Source organism: Temnothorax americanus, unplaced genomic scaffold (genome assembly GCF_048541705.1).
Source record: "Temnothorax americanus isolate GAGA-0224 unplaced genomic scaffold, ASM4854170v1 Scaffold12, whole genome shotgun sequence".
Classification (NCBI taxonomy): Eukaryota; Metazoa; Arthropoda; class Insecta; order Hymenoptera; family Formicidae; genus Temnothorax; species Temnothorax americanus.
Window position 1 is genome coordinate 1,467,701 of NW_027509253.1, and position 12,872 is coordinate 1,480,572.

The 12,872-nt window shown below is 54.2% G+C and overlaps 1 protein-coding gene across 8 annotated transcripts in view; it reads right to left on the reverse strand.

The window, feature by feature from the left end:
* The window catches only part of LOC143893393 (protein tramtrack, alpha isoform-like), a 47,338-nt gene extending 34,700 nt beyond the window's left edge, over positions 1 to 12,638 (reverse strand). For 2 of the 8 annotated variants that reach the window (XM_077398699.1, XM_077398696.1), the window contains exon 1: positions 9,891 to 10,749. The gene's annotated coding sequence lies outside the window, so the exon portion shown is untranslated. Of the gene's footprint in view, positions 1 to 8,156; positions 8,742 to 9,148; positions 9,280 to 9,890; positions 10,756 to 12,088 lie in introns of those variants that run through there. The other 6 variants (XM_077398693.1, XM_077398692.1, XM_077398697.1 and 3 more) reach the window with 6 other exon arrangements.
* Positions 12,639 to 12,872: the final 234 nt, after the last annotated feature.

The following is a 12,872-nucleotide window of genomic DNA, read 5'->3' on the forward strand; positions in this document are numbered from 1 at the left end:
TGGCGCGCCATGCACGCCTACACGCGTGCGCATACACGCGCGCATAGTGAACCTGCACGTCGCGTTAGATCAGCGATTCCCAACTAGTCCGGTCGAGCTGTTGCGCCTCGCAACCCTATCTATCATCACGCGGGTGAGCGGCGACTGGTTAAATAAAAAAAAATAAAAAAAAGTCGTATAGCAACAAGACGGCCGAAGGAAACGTTATGTAACGCCGAACGCGGCGGATAAGCTAAAATTCAACGCCGTACATTTTATAATTTACTTCGTGTCGAGTAACCGAATGGGGAATCCACTATCAACACTCTACTAAATTCGATAACGGCGATTAACGGCCGAGAGACCGGGTTGCTTGGAAGTTTAGGAGCTTGCGCATTCCGCGATTTGTTGTTGTAAACAATATCGCGAGATACCGATAATCCCGCCAATCCTGCGCGACGATACGAGCGCGCGCGCGCGCTCGCGCTCGAGCGCGGCTGCATTCTCGCGAGCGCGAACGCGCGGGGCGCTCTCATGGCCACGCGTTGCGTAATCAGCGCGACGGAGTGGTCACGCCGCGCGCGAGGTATAAAACGAACAACGACAAACAAGCCGAGGCGTATACACGCACTCGCTCTGGCGCGCCGCGTGAATACCGCTGCGCGTTTCGGAGGCCCGGAATCCGCCTCGGTCGGTCTCGGCCGCGCTCGGTCGTCCCCGACGCGAAATAGCCGCGTCTCTTTCTCTCTCTTCCTCCGTTTCGCGCCTGCGTTCTTCTTCCGCGTACTTTGCGAGAATACCGCGCGTTTCCGCAAAAACGGGCCGCCGCCGGCTGACTTCAGGCAATTCGCGGTGAGAAATCACGTTCCGCGCGGCTCCTCCTCGTTTTCCCTGGCTCTTTTTTATTTCACTTTATATATATATTAATTCTATATATTATAAATTGTCGTCAAATAAAGTGTCACACATTATTTTAGTTTCGGCGAACATTTTTCCGCCCCCTTTTCCCCTTGGCCGCAATACTCGGACGACTTGATAAACACGTCTTCTATTTTTCCTCTTCTCTCTTCTCTCTCTCTCTCTCTCTCTCTCTCTCTCTCTCTCTCTCTCTCTCTCTCTGTATAGCAGGTTTTTATGTCTCTTCTCCACTTATTGTTAATCCTTTCCTTTTTCATCTCGGTCGCTCCTCGCCGAGAAGGCGAGAGATACGGATCGATTAGAGGAACATTCCGCTGAGTCAGCTGCTCAAGGATGTACGTGTCCGGTCGGCGAAATCACTCGTGCCGGGGATTCCGTCACGGTGCAACACGCGCCTCTTATTTCTCTTTTCGCCCTCTCCTCCCTCCCGCCCTCTCCCGTACCCGTCCCGTCGCCACCCCTCCTGGCCTTTTCCACCGCGCACGCGCGAGTGCGGGAAGGAAAAGACCGGCGCGAATATTACCCGCGATTGCGACATCCGCGGCGATTCCTCGAGTCGCGATTTACGTGACTCGCAGCCGCGATCTCGTCGCCTTCGCGCTACTTCGCGCTAGGCGCGAAAGGGGCACGGGAGGAGTGGGAGGGTGGGTGGCAGGGGAGGAGGATAAGGAGCAGGAGGAGAAGCGGACGCGGCGGGAGGGAAGGGGGAGAGAAAATCGCGCGGCGAGGACGCGCATCCGGAGGTGACGCGCTCGTCCTACAAATAGGGGGTTGGCTGCATCGATTGGCCGTATTTCGACGACAGGATCGAGGTCGAAATCGAAAGAAAAAGAGAGAAAGAGGGGAGGGAGATGGGTCGAACGCGGATGCAGAATGTTCCCCCGACGAGGAAAATTGAAGAGCGGGACTCACCGATTCATATTCATGCACCCTACATCTCGGCGTTCGATATGCGACGTTACCCGAGACATTTTTCTTATCGTAACTTCAAATATAAAAATCGACGCGCAAAGATTGAACTTCGCGCGATACGCCGGAGGGCTGGCTCGGATCCCAGCTTCTGGCGCGAAGTCTTTCGAATATCTTCCACCTCGTGTGACTATAATAATCAGGGCAAGGAAAACACAAGGCCGCAAGCGACGCGATTACATCGTTAATTAGCAATTACGCGATAGCGCACGAATGCCGCGACGACTCTCGTCGACGCGATCGTGCTATATTTCTTTGCGAATCGCCAAGTCCATATTCTTCTAATTAAATACATCTCTTTTTCTCCCTGATAGATATTAGAAATTCCTCTCTAATATTACGTATCTTTGTATCATCATTATTTTGCTAACGATATTTTAATCGCGACGAAGATACCTGACACGATCGTCGCTTCGTCTCTCCTTCCCGTGGGACTGCGATAATAATAATTCGAGGAGGACGAAACGCACTCGGATATCTGTTCCCTGTAGCCACCTCCACCCACTGGGGGAGTGCCGGGATGCGCTTGGAACGACGGGCTTACACATTCTTTGACGCACGCGCCTGCGTGCGTCACGAATTCACGCATACGAGGTGTCCGCACAAACTCCTACAACGGACGGGTGTAATCGAGAATATCGGAAAACATTCCGCGGAGAAGCAATTAGTAATGTAGGAAGCTTTCGTCGAGTTGAATTTAATTATTTCTCGCCGCGCACGACCTTAACCGAATAACCACAGCTGCACTATTTGCAAAGACAATTAACGTTGAGAAGCTATGAGGAAACGTTTCTTTATCTTGGCTAGCGGGAATGTTCCGTAGGCGCGTGTGATGAATTTTACGGCGACGAACTGTCGCTTCGGGTACACAGCCGTGCGGGCGGGCGGGGTTTCCCGGTACACCCTATATGTGGCTCGCGAGCCAGTGTATATGTGTATAATGTATGCAATGATTGTGTGTTGTGTGTGTGTGTGTGTTTGGAAGCGCCGTCAGTGAGCGCAGGTACTGCTCATTCCGTTAGCCGCGGCGTACCACCAGGTACGGCGGAGTTAACGGAGAATTTTGCGACGCGCGGGGGGAGCCGCGGGCCCTGCTGGCCGCCGCCGCCGCCGCCGCCGCCGCCGCCGAGCACACACAGCCGTGTCCCACATTTTCGAAGCTTCGCGAAGAGAAGCGGCGCGATACTCCCGATTCGCACGCTCGCGCACGCCCGGGATTAACCTGAAGTTAGTAGTCTAGTTAGGACGAGTCGCAATTATCGTCGTCCGATTTCCAGACACGCTTTACGAGTAGTATAATTTATTGCTTTTAGTTGTTCGTTTGCATAAATATCGAACGAGAAAGATTTAATCCCCGCCGCCGACACACGCCGCGTTTAAGAATCCCTCGATCGCCGAGTCGACCCCTCATGCGCGCTCGCCGCCGAGCGGCCATCTTTGTGGCTCCGCATCCCGCTCTCCCCCCCCCCCGGGCCTACGGCAGTCCTACATCTCCCAGCCCTCTCCGATGTCCCTCTCGCTCTCTCGCCACCCTCCCGGCGACGGCGATGACGACGCTCGACCTCGCCGCGCGCATTGGCGCCCATCCCGCAAAAATTTTTTTCAGCGTCGCAAAAATTTCACGAAGCCTGTATACGAACGTGCTCGCACCCATTTCCTACATCGTATTTCTTACTCTCGTTTTGCACTCGTGTAATCGGCACAAAGTAACTTAACGTCCAGCACTCATCTTTTTGAATCCGAATTGATCGAAACCTCAATAACCGCGCAAAACGCACAATAACGTCTAACGATGACGTGGGATTAATTGAAGCGATCGTGGGGAAAAACGAAGGAGTTTTACCGAGTTTTCCTAACGCCGCTCGCGACGTCGTCGTGCGTGACGCTCGACCTCAATGGACGGTGCGCGCGCGTCAAGGGGAAAGAAAAAAAGGATCGCAAGAAACGCGGGCGATCCGCGAAAGGATGTCGCGGTTCCGGTGACTGAATGTTGCACGAGGACGGGACACCGACGGCCGGACAAAAAAATAAAGGAACCTCGGGGATGTGACGAGGGCTCCGCGAGGTACAAAAAAACAAGGGGGCGGTCGAGAGTTGGGGTGGGCAACGGTGCATGGATCGAATCGCTCTATGGGAACGAGAAATTGCGTATAGGAAATCGGTGGAACGCAACGTTGAGACCTTATTCGATTCGTGACGCGGGGACAATCCGACGTGACACCGCCGAATTAGTCATTAAGCCCGTAAAGCCAACGATCCGGCGTAAACCGTGTCCTGAGAATATTTTCTAACCATTCTGAGAATTTCGCCCTAATAATAATACAGAAAACATCCTTCAAACATTCTCTAACGATATCTTAAAAAAAAATAATTTTTTAGAACATTTTAAGTATACATAAATACTTTCATTCATTGAAAGAGTAAAAATGTTTTAGAAATATTTAAAAACTGTTTAAAAACTATAATTTGTGTTACTTTCATAAACGGTTAAGTTCTTATTAAAAATTATTTCTCCGAAGCTTCGCTTTTCTACGAAATCTTCGAAAGGTTTCGAAAGCGTATATAAAATATTACATATGTTCCGACTGCTATTCCTCTGAGCGAGGAAACAAGGATCCTATGAATATTCCAAGAAAATTCTCTCAGGCCCGGGTATATCCTGAGAGACTCCTCCTTCTCGGAATAACAAGAGCCGGGAACGTTCTCCTACGTATTTACGGAGACCGTCCGTTAGGGGATAAGCAAAACCCTTATTTTCGCCTTTAATCTTTTTTTCCGTTTCGGTTTCCGGCAAAAACCTCTGGAAAGCTACCCCGTCGATTGTATTTCACCCCGCTCGTTTGAAAACGCAAAAATTTTGCATTCTATCGCGACTGCTCGGCAACGATCCCTCTTTTCTTCCCCAGTTTGCCGACTACCTGAAATCTCGACCCTATACGCCAGGCATAAATGAGACCCAGCAGGTGTAACTAGGACGCGACATCCACTTCGGGCTTGTAGTCGCACGGCGTGATCGCGGGAACAAGTGTACACGCAAGTGCAGCGGGGTTGCAAAGTCGCTCTTTTTTTCTTCTTCTCTTACGTGCGAATGCAAGGACAAAGGGAGTCGGCTCGAAACAGCGATCCCCGCGAATAAATCCTTGCGCCCCTTCCCAACCACGACCTTCGGCCTCCATCGCCGTTGCGAGAGGGAACGAAAGAGGGGTCATTGTTGGGATATTCGACACCCTTCTGAATATGACAATTGCAGAATAATGTTCCACAACGCGCCCGGAGGGCCGCGTCCAAGAAACGAAACGACGTCATTCGAAAAATCGATCGGCTAATTGAATCAAGGGCTTAGAGAGGGGAGAAGGGGACGAGGCATGAGCCTGAGTGCATAGATTCGGAATAACTCTGTTGGAGCGACCATCGCGACCAAAAATTAATAGTATTTTCAAGCACGATAATATCTACGTCGATAAAAAAGCGCGCCTAATTATTTTACATAATTTTTTTAATTTTATACACGTACACATTAAAAATTAATTTATAATTTATTTAATATAATATTTAATATATATATATATATATATATATATATATATATATAAAATCATAGCTACCTATGTAGGTATGTATAATAAATACATACGCTCAAAAACACATTGTTATTTTTAATAATTATTAATATATAAAGAGACGCCAATATATATATATATACGTGATGAGAAATAACATCGCGCTTCTACTTGGGAAATATCCAAAATTAAATCAACTCTTAATTATACGAAAGGACACGATAACAGACAATAGTCCGGGATATCTATTCTTACGGCCGTAATCGCGCTTGCAGTGCACGAACGCACGCAATTTACCCTATCTTCCTGAAAATCAAAACCTCAAACGAGTTGGCAAGAGTGCAAACCGCTGTCCGAGTCCCGACATTCCTTGTAACGGATATATCCTGACGATCGCGACTTGTAAATCGACACACGTAATAAACGAAAATGGGATAAGGGAAGGGAAGTAGATACGCCAGTTGTCACCATTACATAGGCAAATTTCGTAAACCGCTTGTCTTCTACGTCGTTTACTTACGAGACGAGAGAGCTAATCGTAAAAAAAAAATTCCATGACCATGATAAAACGCGATTGGAATTAAATGGACGGCACTTTTGGCGAGAGACACAATTACATTTGAATTAAGAAAATCGTAGGTGGTAGAAACAGTTCGGAACACCCTGTATAAGTTCGCGTGACGTACGAGGAATTAGTTTGGAGATAAAGCTTACCGCGCGGTAATGAGTTCGATGATATGGATTTTGGACACGGTTCAAATACGACTGAATGTACATTAATTAGCAAAAGGAAACAGGAACGGCGAGAGAGAGAGAGAAACGCGCAATGCCACGATTTCAGTACACCGTGGAAGAACAGGAAAAAGGAAACCCCCATCGTTTTACAGTCGCGATACACGGAAACCCCTTTTCTCGGTTCAGGGAACACCCCCGGGCTTTTTTTCTCTCCTCCACTCCAAACTCCGCATTATTCAAAGAGAATAACGCGGAGAAAATAATCAAATAACGCGGAAGGTACGGTATAAAAGGCCAAAAGTCGAAAAGTTGGGAAAATTTTCCATTCGAACGATCAAAAGGGACGAAATGTCAGATAGTAAAAGATTTACAAGGAGAGAAACCGGCAGGAATTCTGGAGGGGAGATTAGACACCTGGGAAAATCCCGAGATTCGAGGCGTGAACGGAGATTCCAGGAAACGCCGAGAAGATATAAAAACGAATTATAACAGAGGAAGTTCGGAATCCTCGCTTAAAATTGAAAAATCGTCGTATTCGATGCGTAACGTATACATTAACCCTGTGCGCACTGTTTATCTACGTTCTCCCTTCGTCGTGACTACACTACCACCATCATCATCATCATCATCGCCACCATAATTGGCGCCGCTTCAACCCCTCGCGGGTACCGCGATAAAATCGTCACGCTACTCTTAATCAGGAGGGAGGGCGAGCGAGAGCCCGCAGGAAGTCGCATGTAAATTCTCATCGGAACGCACGTGGGTACGGTCTCTCGACGCGTCGACGCTTCGTTGCGTGCACGCACTTGTCGCCCGCGTGTACCGCAGCCCTCCGCGCCCTTCACCCTCCTCCTTCCCCCCTCCGTTCCCCCACCCCCGAGCCCGCTCTTCACTCCGATGCTTTTCGAATCTACGGCACACTTTTTATGAAGTCGAAACACTCGAGTCCTCGAAAACGGGCGAGGGTACGATCGAAAGGATATCTCGGATGACCTTTTTTTCCGGTCTCTCTCTCTCTCTCTCTCTCTCTCTCTCTCTCTCTCTCTCTCTCTCTCTCGATAACCAGAAAAGTGAGTGATGTATTAAACGAAAACGAATCGTTGTAAGAAACATTGGTAAAAAAAATTCCATTTGTCAGCTTTCAAAAATCATCAAAAGAAACAATTCGATAACTTTTAGAACGCTAGTATCATGGGTCATGGAGTTGGGAAGAAATGCAACGTATTTTTCACGCGTACCGATCGATTTCTATATACAATGGAATATTTAATCGCAAACCCTTTCGCACAAACCCTTTAATTTTCAATTGAAAGGATTTAAGATATTCTCGCATATATCCGTGATTGATAAAAAAAATTTCAAAGAAAACGGTGTTTACGTAACTATATGTACGGGGTGTCATTATCGGGCGCTTCTCCCATAGAGAGGCGTGGCGATGATAGAGCTCCTTGACACCTCGCGCGTGGAATAAACACTCGAAATCTCGTGTGAAGGCCCTTGGGTGTCGGTGGTGTTGCGAAACGCCAAGGAGCCAAGTCCAACCCGAGAACTCGAGTGCGCCTATATCTTCCGAGATAACACGAATCCTCCCCCCCCCCACCCGTTAATCGTATATCGCGATAACTCGAGGATAGAACGACGAGCCCCGCGGCAAACCGCTTCATTTTATCACCGTGAAATTTCGGCTCCGGAGATTAAGACAATTGGAGCACTACGTGGGCGCGCGCGCAAAGGACGGTTTTCAAAATAAAAAAATATCGCGACAATTTCTCCCGCACAGTTCACCCCGGAGGAACGACGGTCTCGCTCTCTCCTGACTCACACATTTGTTTTCTTTTTTTCCTTCTGCGCATCACGAACGTAAGCGACGTAATTTTTTCTCCCGCTCGCAAAAATCCGCCGGGAAAACCATCACGGGGAAGACACGGCACTGCGCGGTTTACGCGCACGCACGCACGCACTCAGCCATACGAAGTACATGCAAAAAAAACTCACCCACACACCGGCAGCACCCCGACGACGTGACTCACGAACACGTCGCGCGTCCACCGCCAGTGCGCCTCCTTCTCGAAAAAAGGGGCGCGCGGGGGGGAGGGAGGGGACGCGCACAGGTTGCACAATACTCGTTATCACACCACAAAGTTGCGTCGATCGACTTAATTACCCGGCGCGACGCAGCATCAACCGTCCGTTCGCTCCACTCCGCTCGACTCCCCTCTCTTCGAAGAAGAAGAAGAGGAGCGCGGAGCGCCAAAGAGACACGTGCTCTCCGTAGACTGAGAATCGCGTCGCGGTCGCCCGAGGCCTCACCCGTTGTCGCGACGTCCGGGCTATTAGGGCCCCGCGAACGAGGGAACGAGGAGAAATCCGGGAGCCGAGGATCGACCGGGTCGCGAGGAGGTAGGAAAAAAACTGAACGGGAGTAGCGCGCGAGGTACACGCACGCACGCACGCGGCTTCAATGAGCCGAACGAGCGGCTGAGCGCGCGCGCAACCGACGACTGGCGAGGGGGAGGATGCCCGGCGGACGGACGGACGGACACGGCCGAAAACGACCGAGCTCCACCGAGCGGGCTGAAGTCGGCCTCGACACCCCGGGGCGTATCGGCGCCTATGGGCAGCGCCGTGCGCCGTAGCCGACCGCGCGACACGTCGGGGGAGCGGCGACGGGCGAGGGGACGGTAATGGGAGGGTAGGGTAGAGTGGCACGTCGGGGGAGGGTGGGGGAGAGGGGGAGGAGAAGCGGAGAGGGATTTACGCAACCCTCTCCCGAGCGAAAAATCCACGTCGAGAAGCACGCCGCACGCCGCCCGTCGACGCGCCGATAAGCCACGTAGTACCCTCTCGCGGTCCGCGCTCTCCGTCTCTTTCCTCCTTAAGGGTAGCAGGGTGGGAGAAAGAGAGACGGAGAGAGAGAGAGAGAGAGAGAGAGTTCTTTCTACGTCCGCGGTTTCGCTTCGTGGAAAAGAAACTACCTCGAAACTAACCTCTTCCGTTCTGCCCCGCCGATTCGCCGCTGTTAACCCTTTCGACGCAGCCACGTAGAAGCGCGCGCGCGCGCGAGCGCTCGGCGTACATACACGCATACGTAAACACAGACACGCGCGCGAGCGCAGGAACACACTCGCGGCGCGGCGGCGACCGTAATACGCGGGGCTGAGCGCAGCCGAGGTGGAAGAAAATGAAAAACCGAGATGGGTACAAGGGTCAAACGTGCGGGAACGGAGGGAGGGTGCGAAGAGGGAGAGAATGGCGCGAGAGCGACGACGAGGGTGACGCGGGGGAGGGAGGGGGCGCGCGCGGAAGCGTATACGTGTCGCGCGAGGGAGGAAATGAGAGAAAGATCGTCCGGTCGCGCTGGGCGATATCGATTCGCGAGGGTGGCTCGCGCGATGGCAACGACCCTGCCCGACGGTCCCGTCGTCCCGTCTTGTTTCGCGAGCGCCCCGTCGCAATATTTTTCTCGCGCTTATCGACACCGCGCCCCGGTCCTGACCGAGTCCGAGTCGCGCGGGCACACCTCCGGTTTCTTCCTCTCCTCGTCGCTGCTGTCGAGTGACGAGAAGAACCAGCGAGATAGACGCGACGACGCAACGCGACACGATCGCGAGGAGAAGAGCGACGACGACGACGACGACGAGAGTAGGCGCTCGTCAAAAATTGGACGTACCGCCTGGTTGGTTGTCGTTAGACGCTCGCGTCACGCGACGCGCACCACTCGCCACTTACCTTGGCATCCTCGCTGTTCGACGAGGATACGGACGACGACGACGACGGCCACGCACGGAGTTGAGAGACGAGGGAGCGAAGATCCGTTTCCGTGGCGCGCGCGTAAGGACGTGCACAACTTCGCCCGTGCGCAGCACTAGGACGCCATGTCAGCAAGTCGAGGCGCGGACGGACTCTCTCGGGGCAGATACGTACCGCGCGCGCGGGGCCGAGCCGCACATATATGTATATACCACGTACACGCGTATATAAGCCGCGCGGAGTCACGCACACACGCCGGACGGACGTCGCGCGCGCGAGAGCGAGACGGCAGGCGCACAGCGCACACGCACGCACCAACGCCGCGTGACCAACCCGACCAACCCGCGCGCCAGAGCCCAGATCCGTGTCGGGGAATTTCTGCTGCGCCACCGAACGGCCGTCACGGAACCTCGCCTACGCCCGCCTAGCCCGACCAGCCAGCCACGGACGTGTCTTCCACTCGCGGTACCCTTCACCGTCGTCGGTGCCGCGCCGCAAACCGCGCGACGACGCAGGCAGCACTCGGCAGCAACGAGCGCGCGACACACACCCGCCCGAACCGAACGAACGAACGAACGTATACGCCCGCCTTCGCTCGCGCGCCCTCGTTCAACCGAACGAACCACCGTGAGCCGCCGACGACGGCCGAGTCGGAGTCGAGTCGAGCCGAACCGAGGACCGAGGTCCGAAGTCGAGGAGTCGGACCGTCGCGTCGCGCGCTTCGCTTCGCTTCGCAACCTCCCGCAAAAGCGCAAAACTTCTACCACCACCGCGCCCGCCACCTAGAGACGCGACGCGACGCGAGGCGACGCGACGCGACGCGACGGAACGAAACGAGCCGCCGCGGAGCTCCCCCACTACACCCTCTCGCGCTCTCTACCCTGGCGAGGCCTCTCGCTCGCTCCCCCACCCCCGCACCCTACGCGGCGCGCTCCCCGCGCACCCCCGGCTCGCTCGCGCGCCCGCGCCATCCTCCTCGCCGCCGCTCGTCTCACCTCTTTCTCGCTCTCCTCGTCCCGTCTCCGTCCCTCGCGTAATCCCGAGCGCGACGACGACGCGCCTCTCTCCGTCGCGAATGTGAAACTTCCCCCCCTATCCCTCGCTTCACCCGCCCCATGTGTCGCTTCTTCCTCGCGTTAGCCCCCGCAAGGAACGGACGCCCCTCTCGTATTTCCTCTCGCGTTCTTATTGCGCGTCGCGTTGTCCTCGTTCGACGCCCAGGCCGACCAGACTCGCGAGCCGCGCCGCGTCTCGCTCCTGTCCGTTCTACTTTTGGCCCTCACCCTCGAAAAAGGGCACTTGCTTTCGCCCCTTTGTTCTCACGCTCTCAGACCCGAAGAGAGACGCGGCCGCTCGCCTCGCCCGCCCCCGTGACGCCCTTGTATCACGCGGGCTTCTTTTTTTCAAACGCACCCCCCGCCCTTCGTTCCCCCGACCGCGAGTACCGCTTCTCAAGAAGTATATAGACGCTGCGCGCATAATCTCGACGACTCTCGTCAAAGAGACCGCGTAGAAAGGGTTGAGGTTGACAGATCGGTGCGCGAATATTAAGCCGTCTCGCGCGAACAACACCGTTTGTAACTTAATTTGGCAGGGCGGATTCTCCCTAATTTCCTAGAACTACCCTTCGACCTTGAAGTCGACTCCCGCCGCGCGCGTCGAGTTATCGTCGGGTCGGCTCGGTTACCGAGAAACTTCATCTTCACCGTCGCGAAAGTTGCTGACCATTTCGGGTGGGTATGGGGGCGAGGGTCAAGGCGGAGGACGAAGAGAAACCGAGACCAAAGTCCTTTCCTGCGCGGTGGAAGAGGGGTGGGGATGGACCGGCCTCGAACGTCGCAGGGATGCACGTGGAGAGGGATGCGAGGAGGTGATACTTCTCCCGCCCCATCTCCTCCCCTGGCCGCGGGACAGGAACGTCGCGGAGCGCGGAACGCGGACGAGGGGTGGAAGGGGGCGGAGAGAAGGGAAGGTGTGCGCGGTGGTGTCGTCGCGGGTTAGTAGCGCGAGCGCCGATTCGCGCGCCTGCGCACTTTTTTCCGCCAGGCGGCGGCGGCGGCGAACCGCGTTCATCTCTCTCTTTCTCTCTTTCCTTCTCTCTCTCTCTCGCTATCGCCGCCGCCGCCGCCACGAAGTCGCTTATTCGCAACGGAACCTCAAGTTGTGCGCCAACCTACCCGACCACTGTTGCGTGTCCAGCAGCAATCCCTGAAGTTGCTCGCTGATGACGCTTCGTTCCCAAAATGTTCCTCTTCACCCGTCCGAATATCGCAAAGTCGAACGTTCCGTTCGAAAACACGACCGAGTAATCCTGGATGGTTCCCGCGTCGTCCCGTCGTCGGCGGAATTGCTACGCTGGCAACAGGACCGCGACGCGCTCACCCCGACACGCGTGCCTCGCGTCGCAAATGCGCTGACGTTGCCGCGACTTCATATCGCCCGCACTGCGCGACTGTACTTCTGTCCTCTCTTTTTCTCTCTCTCTCTCTCTCGCTTGCCCTCCCCTTTATCTCCTTCGTTCCGCCCCTCTACCCCCTCGGCAGTCGCGTTTAACGGGACGCCCGCGCCGTTTCGCGCGGCCAGACGAGCGCAAAGGGGAGCTCTGGCGCGATATACGTATGTACATACGTGCAAACATGCAATGTATTTATATATTTGTATTATCGCGGTATGTTCGAGGGTTGCTCTCTCTCTCTCCCTCCTTCTCGCGTACTCTGTTCTCAAATGATCGTGGGGCGCGGTACGACGGGGCAGAACAGAATCCTCGGCGAGATCTTTTCGGTCGACTGATAAAAAGGCACCGAAGCGGTTGCCTTGTCGCGATGGACACGAGAGTGGCGTGTAGTCGGACAAAAAAAAAGTGCCTGGAAGGGGAAGCTGCGGAGAGAGACTCTCGGGGCAGCGGCGGTGGCGGCGACGACGGTGATGTGGAGGGGGTTGAGGATGACGACGGTAATATCG